Source organism: Eleutherodactylus coqui, unplaced genomic scaffold (assembly GCF_035609145.1).
Source record: "Eleutherodactylus coqui strain aEleCoq1 unplaced genomic scaffold, aEleCoq1.hap1 HAP1_SCAFFOLD_135, whole genome shotgun sequence".
Classification (NCBI taxonomy): domain Eukaryota; kingdom Metazoa; phylum Chordata; class Amphibia; order Anura; family Eleutherodactylidae; genus Eleutherodactylus; species Eleutherodactylus coqui.
The window spans coordinates 246,287-264,093 of record NW_027101871.1 but is presented as its reverse complement, the minus strand read 5'-3'; positions in this window follow the sequence as shown (position 1 = coordinate 264,093).

The following is a 17,807-nucleotide window of genomic DNA, read 5'->3' as shown; positions in this document are numbered from 1 at the left end:
ATGGCAGGCAGTTGGAAGCCAGGGTCCTACATGGCAGGCAGTTGGAAGCCAGGTTCTGCAGCATGGAGGCATGAAGTGGTTACAACCTGCCGGGTCCCGCCTGAGGAGGGGCAGCAAAGTGCGGACCACCTGCTGTATGGAAGTAGCCCCTGCTCCTCCAAGCACATCTAATGCTGAAATCCAAATCCGGTCTTCCTAGAAGTCATTAGCTTACTGTAGAGATAAAACTCTGACTGTCCCGAAGGTCCTCTCTGCATTATCCTGGGTTCCTGCCTTGAAAACAACCCGTGACCGGAGAGAAGAAAGGACGGAAATGAGGGGGAAATGTGATCACTAAACGGAGGACCCATCCATCACCATAAAAAGATGACCCACCGCTTCCAGGGGTCGGAAGAGTAACCCTCCGCATATGGAAAGTGCTATCATGTTTATCGGGGTCTAGTGTGATACCATGTAGTGGATGGTAACCACTGCGGGTCATGATGTATACTAGAGAGGAATAGATACAGTCATGGTGGCAACCAATCCCACTCCTAAAAAGGGAAAAAAATAAATAAAAAAAATTATATGTATATATATATATATATATATATATATATATATATAATGTTATATATATCATGTTACCTCAGTATGATATATAACAACCAAAAAAAGCGCAGCTTTCATGTTACCTCAGCGATATAATATATAACAACCAATCACAGCACAGCTTTCATGTTACCTCAGTATAATATATAACAACCAATCACAGCACAGCTTTCATGTTACCTCAGTATAATATATAACAACCAATCACAGCACAGCTTTCATGTTACCTCAGCGGTACAATATATAACAACCAATCACAGCACAGCTTTCATGTTACCTCAGTATAATATATAACAACCAATCACAGCACAGCTTTCATGTTACCTCAGCAGTATAATATATAACAACCAATCACAGCGCAGCTTTCATGTTACCTCAGCAGTATAATATATAACAACCAATCACAGCACAGCTTTCATATTACCTCAGCGATATAATATATAACAACCAATCACAGCACAGCTTTCATATTACCTCAGTGTAATATATAACAACCAATCACAGCGCAGCTTTCATGTTACCTCAGTGGTATAATATATAACAACCAATCACAGCGCAGCTTTCATGTTACCTCAGTATAATATATAACAACCAATCACAGCGCAGCTTTCATGTTACCTCAGCAGTATAATATATAACAACCAATCAAAGCGCAGCTTTCATGTTACCTCAGTATAATATATAACAACCAATCACAGCGCAGCTTTCATGCTACCTCAGCAGTATAATATATAACAACGAATCACAGCGCAGCTTTCATGTTACCTCAGCAGTATAATATATAACAACCAATCACAGCACAGCTTTCATGTTACCTCAGTATAATATATAACAACCAATCACAGCACAGCTTTCATGTTACCCAGTATAATATATAACAACCAATCACAGCGCAGCTTTCATGTTACCTCGGTATAATATATAACAACCAATCACAGCACAGCTTTCATGCTACCTCAGTATAATATATAACAACCAATCACAGCGCAGCTTTCATGTTACCTCAGTATAATATATAACAACCAATCGCAGCACAGCTTTCATGTTACCTCAGTATAATATATAACAACCAATCACAGCACAGCTTTTATGTTACCCAGTATAATATATAACAACCAATCACAGCGCAGCTTTCATGTTACCTCGGTATAATATATAGCAACCAATCGCAGCACAGCTTTCATGTTACCTCAGTATAATATATAACAACCAATCACAGCGCAGCTTTCATGTTACCTCAGCAGTATAATATATAACAACCAATCACAGTGCAGCTTTCATGTTACCTCAGCAGTATAATATATAACAACCAATCACAGCGCAGCTTTCATGTTACCTCAGCAGTATAAGATATAACAACCAATCACAGCGCAGCTTTCATATTATCTCAGTATAATATAACAACCAATCACAGCGCAGCTTTCATGTTACCTCAGTATAATATATAACAACCAATCACAGCGCAGCTTTCATGTTACCTCGGTATCATATATAACAACCAATCACAGCACAGCTTTCATGTTACCTCAGCAGTATAATATATAACAACCAATCACAGCGCAGCTTTCATATTACCTCAGCAGTATAATATATAACAACCAATCACAGCACAGCTTTCATGTTACCTCAGTATAATATATAACAACCAATCACAGCACAGCTTTCATGTTACCTCAGCAGTATAATATATAATAACCAATCACAGCGCAGCTTTCATGTTACCTCAGTATAATATATAACAAGTCTAGAGATGAGCGAGCACCAAAATGCTCGGGTGCTCGTTACTCGGGACGAACTTTTTGCGATGATGGGGGTTCGTTTCGAGTAACGAACCCCATTGAAGTCAATGGGCGACCCGAGCATTTTTGTATATCGCCGATGCTCGCTAAGATTTCCATTTGTGAAAATCTGGCAATTCAAGAAAGTGATGGGAACGACACAGCAACGGATAGGGCAGGCGAGGGGCTACATGTTGGGCTGCATCTCAAGTTCCCAGGTCCCACTATTAAGCCACAATAGCGGCAAGAGTGCCCCCCCCCCCTCCCAACAACTTTTACTTCTGAAAAGCCCTCATTAGCATGGCATACCTTAGCTAAGCACCACACTACCTCCAACAAAGCACAATCACTGCCTGCATGACACTCCGCTGCCACTTCTCCTGGGTTACATGCTGCCCAACCCCCCCCCACACACACACACAACCCAGTGTCCATAGCGCACATCAAAGTGTCCCTGCCCAGCCTTCAGCTGCCCTCATGCCACGCCACCCTCATGTCTATTTAGAAGTGCGTCTGCCATGAGGAGGAACCGCAGGCACACACTGCAGAGGGTTGGCAGGGCCAGGCAGCGACCCTCTTTAAAAGGGGCGGGGCGATAGCCCACAATGCTGTACAGAAGCAATGAGAAATAGAATCCTGTGCCACCGCCATCAGGAGCTGCACACGTGGGCATAGCAATGGGGAACCTATGTGCCACACACTATTCATTCTGTCAAGGTGTCGCATAGCTCAATCCACACTGCAAGGGGAAAGCCGTCAGCGCTCTGCCCCCTACCCAAGTCAGTCAGTGCCTTTGTGCCAGACAGGTCAAACACCGCGATGGGAACTAAGTGGGCACCAACAGCATAGGTGGGTCCTAGGAAGCCCAAGACATGAACCAAAAATTGATCTGAGCGGCCAAACATGGCAGACTTGCACCGCGCCCACGACATAGGCCTCGGCCCACAGCTTCACCAATCCTAGGCTGGAAGCCGACTGTCACTGCACCCAGGACATAGGCCTCTGCACAAACCCTCAGCAATCGCGGGCCTACAGCGGACTCCTATGCTAGCGTAGCTGTGCACGTCTCATTAGCGCTGTATTGCTCCTGTAGTTTGTCCCAATGCAGTGCCCTGCATAGCTGAGGTAACGTCAGATAAAATACAGGTGGGCTTCGGCCCACACTGCATGCCCCAGTCAAACTGGGGTTCTTTATAAGTAGACACAGGCAGGTACAACTCCGTGTGGACCGACAGCATGGGTGGCTCCCTGGAACCCACCAGCGGTACATAAATATATCCCATTGCAGTGCCCAGCACAGCTGAGGTAACGTCAGGTTTAATGCAGGTGGGCTTCGGCCCACACTGCATGCCCCAGTCTGACCGGGGTTTTTAATACATAGACACAGGCAGGTACAACTCACTAATGTGAAGTCCCTGTGGACCCACAGCATGGGTGGCTCCCTGGAACCCATGGGCGGTACATAAATATATCCCATTGCAGTGCCCTGCTCAGCAGAGCTAACGTCAGATACAATACAGGTGGGCTTCGGCCCACACTGCATGCCCCAGTCAGACTGGTAATATGTACCTTAACAGTAACCGCGTTGGTGGGAATGTGGTGGTGACTGCGGACCTAGTAGCGCGGTTTTATGTAGTTGGTTTTCGGAATGTGGCCAGGATTAAGTGGGCCGTGGCGAGGGGATGGTGGGGGGGCTCTCTTGTTGTGTCGGTAAAGGTGAAATTCTTGGACTGCCACCAGACGGACCAATGCAAAGGTATTTGCCAAGAATGTTTTCATTGTTGGAGGAGGAGGGGGATGTTTTTGAGGCACTACGTGTCCTCTCCACGTGTCCGTGGTTATATGCACCTTAACAGTAACCGCGTTGGTGGGAAATGGCCTCGCCGCCATCATGTCTTTGGGAAGCCTCCGTTTCCACACCCCAGTGACATAGCATTAGCAGCGGTATAGGCAGAGCCCAGAATTATTAACATTTCAGCCGTAGCATTAGGGACAGGCCCCAGTAACATATCACTAGCAGCAGTATAGGGGGAGCGCAGTATTAGTTCCGTTTCAGTAGTAGTAGCACTCAAGACAGGCCCCAGTAACAATTCCGAAGCAGCAGTATAGGGGGAGCGCAGTATTAGTTCCATTTCAGTAATAGTAGCAGTCTAGACAGGCCCCAGTAACATATCACTAGCAGCAGTATAGGGGGAGCACAGTATTAGTTCCGTTTCAGTAGTAGTAGCAGTCTAGACAGGCACCAGTAACATATCACTAGCAGCAGTATAGGGGGAGCACAGTATTAGTTCCATTTCAGTAGTAGTAGCAGTCTGGACAGGCCCCAGTAACATATCACTAGCAGCAGTATAGTCGGAGCACAGTATTAGTTCCATTTCAGTAGTAGTAGCACTCAAGACAGGCCCCAGTAACAATTCCGAAGCAGCAGTATAGGGGGAGCGCAGTCTTAGTTCCATTTCAGTAGTAGTAGCAGTCTAGACAGGCCCCAGTAACATATCACTAGCAGCAGTTTAGGGGGAGCACAGTCTTAGTTCCATTTCAGTAGTAGTAGCAGTCAAGACAGGCCACAGTAACATTCCCGTTGCAGCAGTTTAGGGAGATAGCAGTCTCTTTCACATTTCAGTAGCTGCAGTATAGCCAAGGCCCCAGTTACATTTATGTAGCAAAACTGTAGGCCAACCCCACACACCTTGCTGTAGCATGAGTGCAGGCGAAGAACATACAAATTACTAGGATTACACTGTAGGCGAGGGCCCAAAAAAATTGGTGTACCAACAGTACTAATGTACCTCAGAAAAATTGCCCATGCCCAACCAAGATGGCAGGTGAAACCCATTAATCGCTTTGGTTAATGTGGCTTAATTGGTAACTAGGCCTGGAGGCAGCCCAGTTAAAATAAAAATTGGTTCAGGTGAAAGTTTCAACGCTTTAATGAGCATTGAAACGTATAAAAATTGTTTACAAAAATTATATGACTGAGCCTTGTGGGCCTAAGAAAAATTGCCCGTTCAGCGTGATTATGTGAGGTTTCAGGAGGAGGAGCAGGAGGAGGAGGAGGAATATTAGACACAGATTTTTTTTTTTAAATCAATTTTTATTCAAGTTTTCTAACAGACAAATCGTCTAGGATATCGAAAACAGTTATCTTTTCACTCAATGCAAGAAACAAACATTCATTTGGATCAAATGACAAGCTTAGGTTGAGGTGTAGCTGTTTGCTTACATTCATACTAAGTACGCATTTTGCATCTCAATCATCCCGGTGCTTCGCGCTACTTAGCGCTAATGCTGAGACCGGGGCGGTGAGATAAAACATCAAACATAAAATTCTTAATAAACAATTAAGTGGAGACTGGGGGGGGGAGGGTAAATGGGGGGAGGGTGGGAAAAGGAGGGGGGGGGACAGGAGGGAAGGGGGGGGGGAGTTCAGGTGGTGGTGGTAGTAGGAGAGGTACCTCTATGAGAAAAGATGTCCAGGAGCCTCAAGCTGCGCCAGGGGTTCCAGATTTTGGTAAATCTGTTATGTGTACCATTCTTCCAACTCGACAGCTCTTCTAGATTGAAGAGACTATCTACTCTTTCTTTCCATTGTTTTAGTGAGGGGGGTGCTTCGCATTGCCAGTGCAGTGGTATTAATGCTTTAGCTGAGTCTATCAGGAATGCCATCAGTTTGTCCTTTCTGGGGTGGAAAGTTGCGGAAGGCCTCCAGAGGAACAGTATCTCTGGTGAGAGTGTGAAGTTTGGTTTAATTTTCCTCAGGATCTCCTCAACTCCCCTCCAGTAGGATTTTAGGGGGGAGCAGTTCCACCATAGGTGGAGGTATGACCCCTCCTCTCTACCGCACCTCCAACATTTATCACGGGAGGCTAATTTATAAGCATAGAGCCACTGCGGGGTCTTATACCACCTTACAAGCAGTTTATAGTGCGCCTCCTGAGCCATAATGCAGGGGGAGATACCAAATGAAGTTGCTAATATTGAATTGATGTCTTCTTGCGATAAAGAAATGCCAAGCTCTTTCACCCAGGAGCTAATGAAAGCTGGCTTAGTTATACTCTGAGGTGTTATGTAGCGTTTACGTAGAGGAGCAATTTTCCTTACTTTCGGGTCTTTGTTATTCAGGGTAGTCTCAAAGGGAAGCATAGGTCTAGCTTGGTGTAGAAAAGATAGCTTATGCGAGGGCAGGAGGGTTTGGAGTATCTCTGAAGGGGACAGATGCGCTATGGAAAGCAAGTCTCCAATCCTGAGGGTTCTGAATTTTTTCCAGACCGACTCAGTGACTGGATCAGCCCCGAGGTCCAGTAATTTGTGTATTGTATTCAGGGGAAAGGTTGGTGAGGGTGACGGAGCCAATCTCTCTCTTACCCCGTCCCATACTTCACACGGGCCTCTCAGCAAGGGATTAAAGTTTTGTGCTCTATAGCGGTTTTTTTCGGGTAGCCATAAATCCCCCTCCGAAGCCTCCCTGTTATATTGCAGGGCCATTGCTGCTAGTAACTTGTCTCCTATCGGGTTCACTAGATTCATCCAGTAACCTAGTTGTGAAGCCCTGTAATAATCGCTTATGTTGGGCAGGTCGATGCCTCCCTCAGGCCCCCTCCTTATCATTAGGCTGTAGGCCAGTCTCGGCCTCCGTTGTCTCCATACAAAGCCAGAGAAAATGGTGCGCAGGGTTTTAAAAAAGCTTGTAGGGAGGTGAATAGGAAGCATCCTTATTCTATAAAGCACTATTGGAAGTATATAAGACTTCAGGATGTTCTTCCTACCGAACCACAATATACTGTACATGGTATATCGTATGATCTCAGAAGGCTCTTGATTTTGTTTACCAATGGTATGAAGTTAGCTTTGAACAGGTCTTCCGCTCTTTTTGTTATAATCACTCCTAAATAGTCCAGTGACACCTCTGACCACGTAAAGGGGGAGGATGTCGAGAGGGTGTCAGAAAGGGTGCGGGGGATAGAGATATTCAGCACTGTGGATTTATGGAAGTTGATTTTAAAATTTGAAATTTCTCCGAAGAGGTTCAGCAGCCCCACCAGCCCGGGGAGACCCTCAATAGGGTTGGTGATCAAAAAGACTATCATCGGCGAATGCCGCTGTAGACAGTACCTTGTCCCCAATAGAAAGGCCTTTAATGTTCGGGTTTTGTCTTACTTCCACCAGGAGAGGCTCCAGAGCCAGAACAAATAGTGTGGGGGAGAGAGGGCACCCCTGCCGTGTACCGTTATTTATTTCAAATGGAGGGGACATAGCATCGTTTACTCGCAGTCTCGCGTGGGGTTTAGCGTAGAGTGTAAAAATAGCAGATACAAAGTCTGGTGGTAGATTGTAATTAAGCAGTACACTTTTCATGTATGTCCAATTCACCCTATCAAACGCCTTTTCTGCGTCTGTGCCTACAAAGGCTAGGGGAATTTGGTGTTTTTGGGCATAACGAGCTGCGTGTAGTAGTCTATGACAGTTGTCTTTGCCCTCTCTCCCCCTCACGAACCCTGCCTGTTCCCCGTCAATCAAGGAAGGGACCAGGGCCTCGAGCCTTTTTGCCAAAAGCTTCGCCCACAACTTTACGTCCAAATTAATAAGTGAAATCGGCCTATAATTTCCGCAAAGTGTGGGGTCTTTATTTTCTTTTGGGATAAGGGTAATCTGAGCCTCCTGTGCCTGTCTAGGTAATTCTTTACCCCCCAGTAGGGCGTTAAAGAGATCCGTTAGCCTTGGAACCAGCACTGCCTGAAGGGTTTTATAATAAGCTCTGGTCAATCCGTCAGGGCCTGGACTTTTGTTAGGCGGGCAGGAATCTATCAGGTTTTTTACCTCCTCTTGGGAAACCAAGGTCAGCAGAGATTCCGCTTCCCGGTGATCCAGCTTAGGCATATTTACTTTCTGGAGGAACCTGTCAATTTGTTCTTGCAAACTCTGATTCCCTCCTCCCGTGTGGGATGTTTGTATGTTGTATAATGTTTTATAGAACATCTGGAATTCTTTGGCGATTTCCTCAGAGGATGTAGCCATTGTGCCCTGATGGCTCTAATTGTGTTCTTGGCCCGGGCTTTTTAAATTAGCGATGTCATAAATTTGCTGCCCCTATTTCCTTGCGTGTACACCACCTGCTTCATAAAGAGGCTCTTTTTGTTGAACCTCGATTCAAGGCAGAGTTTCAAATCTTTTCTTAAGTCTTCTAGTCTCTCCAAGTTATCAAGAGTCTGCGAAAGTTTGACGGATTGTTCCAGCTTAGCTATTAATGCGAGTTTTGTATCTATATCTTTTTGTAATTTTTTCTTGACCCTGGAGCCTAGTGCGATTAATAGGCCTCTCACATAGGCCTTATGGGCCTCCCAGACTGTGGGGGTGCCGGCCTCTCCGTTCGCGTTCAGAAGAAAGTATTCCTCAATAGCTTTAGAGAGCTTTGTAGCCTCGTCATCTGAGTCCAACAGTGATGGATTTAGTCTCCATCTCCATTCTTTGCAGGGTGGGTGGATTGGTCTGAGCAGGATGTGTATGGGGGCGTGGTCAGAGATGGTCAGCGGATCTATTATCGTTTTATTTAAAAACTCCACTAGTCCCTTGGATATCAACAGGTAGTCCAGTCTCTGGAAAGAGGAATGGACCGAAGAAAAAAAAGTGTAGTCCCTCACTGAGGGGTTAAGGAGACGCCATACATCGATCATTCCCTGGAGACCTCGGTTAAGTTTTCTTAATTTGACCTGCGAGATCTGGGATCGGCCCACGGATGAGTCTAATACCGGGTTAAGGGTGACATTAAAATCGCCCCCCAATATCATGTGACCTATTGCAAAATGTTTGAGTGTGTCTGTTTGAGTTACCACGTGACCTGGTCCGTGTTTGGAGCCTATAAATTTGCTATAGTGATTTTAACATTATCCAAGAGACCTTTAAGAAATAACACCCTCCCCTCTCCGTCCGAATATTGGGACTCACACACAAAATTCACAGACTTGTGAAGGAGTATGGAGACTCCTTGAGATGCCGAGGAGGGGTGGGAGTTATGATAGCATTGGGGGTACTGTCTGCCTGGCAATGCGAAGCACTTGTCCCCTCTAAAATGCGTCTCCTGCAGGAGAACAATTTTCGAGTTGTACCTCTTTAGCAGCACTGCGATGTTGTGGCGTTTCAGCGGCGAGTTGAGGCCCTTGACATTGAATGATGTGAAGCGTAGATCATTCATAGTTTGCCGTATGTAGAAAGGTAAAGCGATATCTGAGAAAAGAAGATAATATTAATTGACGATTATACTTTTGCAATATACCACTGGGGTCCTCACCTGAGGGGTAGGGGGAGGAGTGAGGGAAAGAGGGGGATGGGAAGGATGAGTAGGTTAGAAAAAAAGAAAAAAAAAACAGAAGTCAAGTATAAACAGAAATGAACTTTGGCACTCTGCGCCCTGTCAAGGAGAGGTCCGGTGTAGTCCGGTCCTCCTCCAGGGGGGGGGGGGGGGGGAGAGTTTCAATCGGTGTTGAACCAGTGACCCCTAACACCAGGGTCACTAGGGAAACTATCAACAGCCTGACCTGGCAGGCGCCCTCCAGGACTATTCGTGTCCTGCAGGGGGAAAGACATTTGTTCCCGAACTGGGAAAACCTCAGAGTCGTCACCCAAGGGAGAGAGGGGGGGGGGGGGTCTGGAAGTATGTGGTATAACCCCTTCTTCCTCGGCGGGCAAACTGCCAGCTGATTCCTGTCTCCCTGCCCAAGATAAGGAACTCGAGGCAATATTGGGGGCGAATCCCCTCCCGTTCTGTAAGCCAGGGTCTCTTGATGAATGTTGTGCATCACCCTGAGAAATACTATTCTCCAAATATTGTCTAAGGGGGGGGGGGGGTGAGAGGGAACAACTACTTAAAGGTACGAATTTAGTAGGGACTAGAGACTCTTTCAGGTATCCATTTCTGCGACGTCTTCTTTTGATTTTTTCCTTCTATTCTTCGGCGATTTCGGATTGCTCACAGTCTGCCAATTCTCCTGCACAGCTAGGCTGGGGAATCTTGGTAAATCGGGCAAAGGTAACCATCCTTGAAGCTGTACGGGTTCTAACTCTAGTAGTTGCCAGAGCTGTTGGAGATCTTCTGGGGTTCGTACATGGAGCCTGCGACCTTTGTAAGTAACTCCCAGCCCAAACGGGAACAACCAGGCGTATTTTATGCCGTTCTCTCTTAATATTTCCAGGAGCGGACGCAGTGCCCGGCGCTTCGCCAGGGTTGAGGGCGCTAAGTCCTGGTATAGCTGTATAGGGGTGTCGGCATAGCGAAGATCTTTTTGCTGTCTCGCTGCTCTCAGTATTGCTACAGCATCTGGAAACATGAGCAGTTTGCAGACCACGTCCCTTGGGGGGTCTGATGCAGGGGGTAAAGGGCGCAGGGCTCTGTGTATCCGCTCTATGTTAATAGCAGGGTGAACATCTCTGTTGCAGCTTTGTGGAGACAGTCAGTAGGCCAGGATTCAGGGAGCCCTTTGATGCGCACGTTGCTGCTCCTGTTCTCCGGGTCTTCCTGCATTATCAGGGTTTTGTTGAGCTGCTCATGCTGTTCTTTTGTGATCTTCTCCATCTCCCATGAGTGGGAGATAATGGAGGCAGAGGTGGATTCTAAGTCCTCTACACGTCGCCCCATTTGCTTCAGGTCCTCCTTGATCTCTGTGAGATCTGACTTGAGTGGAAGTAGGGCTTGGGAGAATAAGTCTCTCATAAAAGCTCTAGAGACATTCTCTCCCTCTTCCTCCTCTGATGACCCCCCCTCCTCCTCTTCCTTACTGCAGAGTCCCGGGCCGGCGCCATCTTCAGCTGGGAGCGGGGGAGCGCGCGCTCCGTTCTTTCGGGTATTTCTGCATATCTGTTTGTCCCTTTTGCGATCGGGGTGTTCCTGAGGGTTCCCCTCCTCTCTCCTTTGTAATCTTTCCCATCTAGCTGCTGTATTTAGCCATGGAAGGCACCGCTGAGAGGGAGCTCTGTACTCAGACCACCATCTCGCTCAGCGGCCAGGCTCCGCCCCCTTATAATACACAGATTGATGAAGCAGAAATGTCCCCGTTTTGGATGGTGAGAGAGAACGATGCTTCCATCCGCGGGTGCAGCCTACGTATTGTTTAGGTATCGCTGCTGTCCGCTGGTGGAGAAGAGAAGTCTGGGGAAATCCAGGCTTTGTTCATCTTGATGAGTGTAAGCCTGTCGGCACTGTCGGTTGACAGGCGGGTACGCTTATCTGTGATGATTCCCCCAGCCGCACTAAACACACTCTCTGACAAGACGCTAGCCGCAGGACAAGCAAGCACCTCCAGGGCATACAGCGCGAGTTCAGGCCACGTGTCCAGCTTCGACACCCAGTAGTTGTAGGTGGCAGAGGCGTCACCGAGGACGGTCGTGCGATCGGCTACGTACTCCCTCACCATCCTTTTACAGTGCTCCCGCCGACTCAGCCGTACCTGGGGAGCGGTGACACAGTCTTACTGGGGAGCCATAAAGCAGTCAAGGGCCTTAAAGAGTGTTGCCCTACCTGTGCTGTACATGCTGCCTGATCTCTGCGCCTCCCCTGCTACCTAGCCCTCGGAACTGCGCCTTCGGCCACTAGCGCTGTCGGATGGGAATTTTACCATCAGTTTGTCCACCAGGGCCCTGTGGTATAACATCACTCTCGAACCCCTTTCCTCTTCGGGAATGAGAGTGGAAAGGTTCTCCTTATACCGTGGGTCGAGCAGTGTGTACACCCAGTAATCCATAGTGGCCAGAATGCGTGTAACGCGAGGGTCACGAGAAAGGCATCCTAACATGAAGTCAGCCATGTGTGCCAGGGTACCTGTACGCAACACATGGCTGTCCGCACTAGGAAGATCACTTTCAGGATCCTCCTCCTCCTCCGGCCATACATGCTGAAAGGATGACAGGCAAGCAGCATGGGTACCCTCAGCAGTGGGCCAAGCTGTCTCTTCCCCTCCTCCTCAACGCGCTGAGATATAGACAGGAGGGTGCTCTGACTATCCAGCGACATACTGTCTTCCCCCGGCTCTGTTTCCGAGCGCAAAGCAGCTGCCTTTATGCTTTGCAGGGAACTTCTCAAGATGCATAGCAGAGGAATGGTGACACTAATGATTGCAGCATCCCCGCTCACCACCTGGGTAGACTGCTCAAAGTTTCGAAGGACCTGGCAGATGTCTGCCAACCAGGCCCACTCTTCTGTAAAGAATTGAGGAGGCTGACTCCCACTGCGCCGCCCATGTTGGAGTTGGTATTCCACTATAGCTCTACGCTGCTCATAGAGCCTGGCCAACATGTGGAGCGTAGAGTTCCACCGTGTGGGCACGTTGCACAGCAGTTGGTGTACTGGCAGATTAAACCGATGTTGCAGGGTGCGCAGGGTGGCAGCGTCCGTGTTGGACTTGCGGAAATGTGCGCAGAGCCGGCGCACCTTGCCGAGCAGGTCTGACAAGCGTGGGTAGCTTTTCAGAAAGCGCTGAACCACCAAATTAAAGACGTGTGCCAGGCATGGCACGTGCGTGAGGCTGCCGAGCTGCAGAGCCGCCACCAGGTTACGGCCGTTGTCACACACGACCATGCCCGGTTGGAGGCTCAGCGGCGCAAGCCAGCGGTCGGTCTGCTCTGTCAGACCCTGCAGCAGTTCGTGGGCCGTGTGCCTCTTATCGCCTAAGCTGAGTAGTTTCAGCACGGCCTGCTGACGCTTGCCCACCGCTGTGCTGCCACACCGCGCGACACCGACTGCTGGCGACGTGCTGCTGCTGACACATCTTGATTGCGAGACAGAGGTTGCGTAGGAGGAAGAGGGTGGTTTAGTGGAGGAAGCATACACCGCCGCAGATACCAGCACCGAGCTGGGGCCCGCAATTCTGGGGGTGGGTAGGACGTGAGCGGTCCCAGGCTCTGACTCGGTCCCAGCCTCCACTAAATTCACCCAATGTGCCGTCAGGGAGATATAGTGGCCCTGCCCGCCTGTGCTTGTCCACGTGTCCGTTGTTAAGTGGACCGTGGCAGTAACCGCGTTGGTGAGGGCGCGTACAATGTTGCGGGAGACGTGGTCGTGCAGGGCTGGGACGGCACATCGGGAAAAGTAGTGGTGACTGAGAACCAAGTAGCGCGGGGCCGCCGCCGCCATCATACTTTTGAAAGCCTCCATTTCCACAACCCTATACGGCAGCATCTCCAGGCTGATCAATTTTGCTATGCGGACGGTTAACGTTTGAGCGTGCGGGTGCGTGGCGGCGTACTTGCGCTTGCGCTCAAACAGTTGTGCTAGCGATGGCTGGACGCTGCGCTGAGAGACATTGGTGGATGGGGCCGAGGACAGCGGAGGTGAGGGTATGGGTGCAGGCCAGGAGACGGTACTGCCTGTGTCCTCAGAGGGGGGTTGGATCTCAGTGGCAGGTTGGGGCACAGGGGGAGAGGCAGCGGTGCAAACCGGAGGCGGTGAACGGCCTTCGTCCCACCTTGTGGGGTGCTTGGCCATCATATGCCTGCGCATGCTGGTGGTGGTGAGGCTGGTGGTGGTGGCTCCCCGGCTGATCTTGGCGCGACAAAGGTTGCACACCACAGTTCGTTGGTCGTCTGCACTCTCAGTGAAAAACTGCCACACCTTTGAGCACCTCGGCCTCTGCAGGGTGGCATGGCACGAGCGGACGCTTTGGGAAACAGTTGGGGGATTCTTCGCTCTGGCCCTGCCTCTACCCCTGGCCACCGCACTGCCTCTTCCAACCTGCCCTGCTGCTGCACTTGCCTCCCCCTCTGAAGACCTGACCTCAGTAGGCGTAGCAAACCAGGTGGGGTCAGTCACCTCATTGTCCTGCTGCTCTTCCTCTGAATCCTCTGTGCGCTCCTCCCTCGGACTTACTGCCCTTACTACTACCTCACTGATAGACAACTGTGTCTCATCGTCATCGTCCTCCTCACCCACTGAAAGGTCTTGAGACAGTTGCCGGAAGTCCACAGCCTCTTCCCCCGGACCCCGGGAACTTTCCAATGGTTGGGCATCAGTCACGATAAACTCCTCTGGTGGGAGAGGAACCACTGCTGCCCAATCTGAGCAGGGGCCCGAGAACAGTTCCTGGGAGTCTGCCCGCTCCTCAGAATGTCTCATTTTCATGGAATGAGGAGGCTGGGAGGAAGGAGGAGCAGCAGCCAGAGGATTCAGAGTTGCAGCAGTGGACGGCGCAGAACTGTGGGTGGACGATAGATTGCTGGAAGCACTTTCTGCCATCCACGACAGGACCTGCTCACACTGCTCATTTTCTAATAAAGGTCTACCGCGTGGACCCATTAATTGGGCGATGAATGTGGGGATGCCAGAAACGTGCCTCTCTCCTAATCCTGCAGCAGTCGGCTGCGATACACCTGGACCAGGAGCTCGGCCTGTGCCCACACCCGGACTAGGGCCTCCGCGTCCTCGGCCGTGCCCACGTCCTCTAGGCCTACCCCTACCCCTCAGCATGCTGTATTACCAGTAATGCAGAAACAGAATGCTGTAATTAAATGTGCCGCTTATTGGCCTGTGGTTGGAGGCTGACTTCGCTTACGGAACGCCAGGAAATAATTTGGCGCAAGCCTGCTGTAACAGCTGGCTGCGTATGATTTTGTAGAACTACTACACCCAGCACAGACAGACCCAGAACACTGAGCACAGTGACAGGCAGGCCAAATAGATTTTTTTGCCCAATATTTTTTAGAAAAGGACCACTGCGTATATTCAATCAATAATATAGGTCTTCTGGCCCTGCCTACACAATTCTGTCCCTGGAGTATTACTGCAGGGCGCAATGCTCTGCACGGCCGATATACCAAAAAAAAAAAATGTGCAACACTGCTAAAAGCAGCCTCCACAGTACTGCACACGGTTAGATGTGGCCCTAAGAAGGACCGTTGGGGTTCTTGAAGCCTACACTAACTCCTAACACTCTCCCTATAGCAGCTCCAACACGATAGCACTTTCCCTCAGCTATGTCAGAACGCATCTGTGGTGAGCCGCGGGAGGGACCGATTTATATACTCGGGTGACACCTGATCTCGCCAGCCACTCACTGCAGTGGGGTGGTATAGGGCTTGAACGTCGCAGGGGGAAGTTGTAATGCCTTCCCTGTCTTTCAATTGGCCAGAAAAGCGCGCTAACGTCTCAGAGAGGAAAGTGAAAGTAACCCGAACATCGCGTGGTGCTCGTTACGAGTAACGAACATCTCGAACACGCTAATACTCGAACGAGTATCAAGCTCGGACGAGTATGCTCGCTCATCTCTAGTTGGGACCCATTAGCTTTTCCTATTTATGACATAATCAATGCTCGTGCCAAATTTCCCGTTTCTATGACACCGGAAAGTTAGAAAATTACATTCCGCACGTAAAATTTGGACGCTAATTCTTTTGCACTTAGAATTGAATAATGGAGTTGGGACCCATTAGCTTTTTCTATTTATGACATAATCAATGTTCGTGTCAAATTTCACGTTTCTATGACATTGGGAAGTGAGAGATTTAGATTATGTACGTTAAATTTCGACGCCAATTCTTTTGCGCTAGAATTGAATAATCGAGTTGGTACCCATTAGCTTTTCCTATTTTGGAGATGATCTATGCTTGTGCCAAAATTCATGTTTCTACGACATCGGGAAGTTGGAGAACCTTTGGTGAGTCAGTCAGTGAGTCAGTCAGTCAGTGAGTCAGTGAGTCAGTGAGTCAGTGAGTCAGTGAGTCAGTCAGTGAGTCAGTCAGTCAGTCAGTCAGTCAGTCAGTCAGTCAGTCAGTCAGTCAGTCAGTGAGGGCTTTCAGCTTTATATATAGATAGATACTGTTTGTATGTGTATGCTTGGATATCCTTACACTTCTGGGTAACACCCACAGTTCATTCTGAAGGACAATAGTAAATCCGTTAAACAAAGTGCCCCTCCCTGTTAAATATGGCTCCTTCACTATAGCGCCAAGCACAACGTGGACACGTGGTAGCTTGCGGTATTGAAGCTTGGTCCTATTCACATGAGTGGCAGGAGCTGCTACTTGTTGATCAGTAGGGCTCCCGGAGGGGTCGGTCTCTCATCATCTCAGACCGTTCACATTACTACACTGTATGATGATGGAAGTTGTAGAAATCAGCTGATCCAAGATCCGTCCTGGGACCCTGGAGGAAGCACTATCAATACTGATAGTAGCATTGCAATCTTATTGCGTGGAGAGGGAAGGATTTTTTTTGGGACCCCGGCATACCAAGGTGCTGTTTAGTTGACCTTGTAGCCAGGGACTTCTGCAGGCCCCCAGGGCTGCTATGGCTGATTGCCTATCAGGCCATGACTGTGGCCCAATAAAACACGGTATAATGCAATACCATGGTATTACATTGTACTGCATGAGTGATCAAACGATTGTATGTTCACAATATGTTCTCCTGTATGAGGACTACAAAAAAGCATGCAAAAATAAGTTAGAAATAGTTGTATTAGTTATTAGAAAAAATGAAACGTAATAAAAGTTTTTAAAAAATCCTTTCAAATGTAAGAGAAAAAAAAAGAAAAAAACATTTGGTATCACCGTGTCCACAAAAGCATGATCTATGAAAGTCATGCATTATTTATCTTGCATGGTGAATGTTGTCAGGAAAAAAAATACTATTTGGTCACCCGTTTCCAAGGAAATTTTTTATAAAAATCAATCAAAAAGTTGTATGTACCCTAAAATTGTACCAATGGAAACTACACGGTATCCCACAAAAAAGGAGACCTCGCACAACTATGTCAACAGAAAAATAAAAAAGTAAAGACCTTCAGAAGATGGTGAAAGAAAGACATTTTTTCAAAGCATTTTATTTTTTAAAAGTAGTACAACAAGAAAACCTCAAACTATAAATTTGAATCATAGAATCATAGACTGGTGGAGTTGGAAGGTTCCCCCAGGGTCATCGGGTTCAACCCCCTGCTCAGTGCAGGATCACTAAATCATCCCAGACAGATGTCTGCCCGCCTCTGAACACTTCCATTGAAGGAGAACTCCCCACCTCCCGTGGCAACCTGTTCCACTCATTGATCCCCACACTGTCTAATATCTAATCTGTGTCTCCTCCCTGTCAGTTTCATCCCATTGCTTCTAGTCTTTCCTTGTACAGATGAGGATAGGGCTGATCCCTCTGCACTGTGACAGCCCTTCAGATATTTGTAGACAACCTCTCTCAATAAGTCTGGTATGAGATACTTTGTCAAATGCTTTACTGAAGTCAAGATCTGCTATATCCACCGCATTTCCCTGGTCAACCCAGTCAGTGATACTATCATAGAAGGACATTAGATTCGTCTGGCCTGACTTGTTTGTTACAAACCCATGCTGGCTCTGGTTAATTACTCCATTCTCATCCAAGTACTTGCATACATGCTGTTTAATAATTTGTACAAAGATCTTTCCTGGTATAGAAGTCAGGCTCACAGGCCTGTAGTTTCCTGGATCCAC